At 34.5% G+C, this 2,500-nt stretch overlaps 1 protein-coding gene across 1 annotated transcript in view; it reads left to right on the top strand.

The window, feature by feature from the left end:
• FIGN (fidgetin, microtubule severing factor) overlaps positions 1 to 2,500 on the top strand; it is a 118,005-nt gene that overhangs the window by 114,670 nt on the left and 835 nt on the right. The window contains exon 3 of the mRNA XM_073305647.2: positions 1 to 2,500. This exon is cut by the window's left edge and continues 6,349 nt beyond it; it is cut by the window's right edge and continues 835 nt beyond it. The gene's annotated coding sequence lies outside the window, so the exon portion shown is untranslated.

Raw genomic sequence — 2,500 nt, 5'->3', positions numbered from 1 at the left:
TGTAAAATAGTACAAGGTCATTTTACATGGGCTTGCATAGGACGTTGCTATTCAGTTTTCAGAAGAAAATAATGTTGTGTAAAACTCCAAATCATTCCAATCGTTGTTTTGTAAACTTCAGTATATTTACATTCAAAAGCAAACTTTGGAATCCATACAGGGTTTCCACTATCTGAAAGTACATACAGCTTTAGGTATAAGCCCATGTGTTTCTACTGTCTGAAAATACATACAGCTTTAGGTATAAGCCCATGTGTTTCCTCTTAACCAGTGTATCATCAGCTAGAGTATATTGTATAAAATTGAAGGATACATGTCATCGTAAAATGAGGCCACTGAAATAAACTTCTAAAATTCTCCTTTCACTTACACCAGTGTGAAATGGGTATAACCCCAATGACTTCACTGGAGTTTCACCCAGGAGAGAAGAGTCAACTCCAAAATGTATAAGCTATGTCCGTTGGTTTTTCATCATCAGATCTGCAAGCTAACATATATGCTATTTACAGCACTAACTCCCTTTCATCTTGTATGTGTGCCTATGTGTATATAATATTTATATGTACATACACACCAAGTCCAAGTAATATTTTTGTCTCTTTCCTTTGAGAAGTAAACACTTTCTTTTTGTTTAATTGCCTGCAGAATTATGTGAAGCACATTCATAGCCATGGCGGTATTAGTATTTCAAAATTCAAAAAACAAAACAAAACAAAAAACCCAGCTGTACTGGTGACTAACCAATACATGAACTGAAGCTCATACTCTGCAAAGACCTTTGGTTGACATTCGATTTTGAACCTGCCAGATGCATTTTTGTGAACCAGGGATACTGCATCTTTAATGAACAAGTCTCTACTCTTTCCCCTGTTTTTAAATACAACACAAGCAGTGTAGCACTAGGCACTGCAATTGTCAAAGACAATTAGACTGAAAGCAGGAAAATTTCACCTCCCTGTCTCAGTGATATGTAGAATGTCGGCAGTGTGGGTCAGCCTTGCCACAGAGTTGTGTGAGAATATATGAATCAGTCCTATAGAATGTTAAATATTTATAAAATGCTTCTGTACTACACCAAGGTTGGGAGCAAATTCATTCCTTCTTGTTGTCTTATAATAGAAAAAAAGAAGCAAAAGATTATTTCCAAACCTAAACTTCGTGGAGTTTTTTTTTTTTCTATTTTCTGTTTTGTTGTTGTTTGTACTTGTGATTTATATACAGTCGCTAGAAACTTTTCATTTGCTTTTTAAAAAATATTTTTTTCATCAGATGTGTATTCAGACCTTTGTTCTTTAAAACCATTGCTACCTCATTGCTACATATTGTACATGTAGTATTTATTTGTTGTCTTTTTTTGAATGTCATGCATTTCGTAAGAAAAAGACTTGTCCTTGAACCTGAACAGTCTACCTCAGAAAGACTGTCTTTACACTGAACAGTATTAACATCCTAAACGATAAGACGTATTAGCGAAGTGTGGCAGGGTAGATAATGCACAAGTACTTGGGATACTGATGGACTTTTAATTGTACTTATAACACAAGACTGCTTAAGGGAACTTAAAGGAAATTATGCACTGTGTAGGTCTTCATCAAGGTCCCATTTTTGGCATGCTACAAGAAACTGCAGCTTTATTTGGCTGTACCCTTCTACAAGAAATTTTAGTTGTTTCAAGCATTCTTTTGCATTGGCAATCTGGCTACTTTTTTTTTTTATATATAATCTATTCTATTGACTGAGGTACAGTACTCGGCTCTTAAATTTTAAAACAAATTATAGTACTTACAATTATTTTTATCTGCAGTCTTCAGTGATGTAAAGTGTCTCACACTGTAATTCTGTGACTTCCTGTATAATTAATGAAAACAAACTGTAGTTGTAAGAGTCTGTGCAAGGTTTTAACATAAACCAAAAAAACAAAAAAGGCACTTCCCAAAGGATTTAACACATATGGAGTCAAGGTGCTCACAAGTTCTGTAATCAAAAGTATTTATATTGCTGATTCTGCTTTATAAACATGTATTTTCTTTTTGAAATATTGTACAACTAATGGCACATTGGATTACTTTGTATGAAGTATTTTATATTTTAATATTTATTTTTGCATCAGTCCTCTCTCTCTTGCGCTATTTTTTTTTCCCACCAGCTCTACATTACTGTAGGAAAAGAACACATTAAAAAAAAATGCTGAAAAGAGTCCACCATCCAATCGATGAATGGACTTTTGAAGTTGCTTGTCAGCAAATTGTGGATATTTTACAAAAGCAAATGAACTGTGACAATCCACAACTCCCACAGATGTGAATTCAGAAATGCATCTGAAAATCCTGGTATGCCTGACAATCTGTTCTTTAAGTTCCATTAACAAAGTGGCATCCAATCCTTTCACTTGCAGTTCCTTGCAGGAGTGTATTGTCTAGAGGCTGTCTAGTAGTGATTAAGAGGTGGGGATTTTCTTTTTGTTTGTTTACTGTAGTAGGTGAGGGACACCATATTTCTT

This window comes from Lepidochelys kempii, chromosome 11 (genome assembly GCF_965140285.1).
Source record: "Lepidochelys kempii isolate rLepKem1 chromosome 11, rLepKem1.hap1, whole genome shotgun sequence".
Classification (NCBI taxonomy): domain Eukaryota; kingdom Metazoa; phylum Chordata; order Testudines; family Cheloniidae; genus Lepidochelys; species Lepidochelys kempii.
The sequence above is the reverse complement of the archived record's forward strand: the minus strand, read 5'-3'. Positions and strand labels throughout refer to the sequence as shown.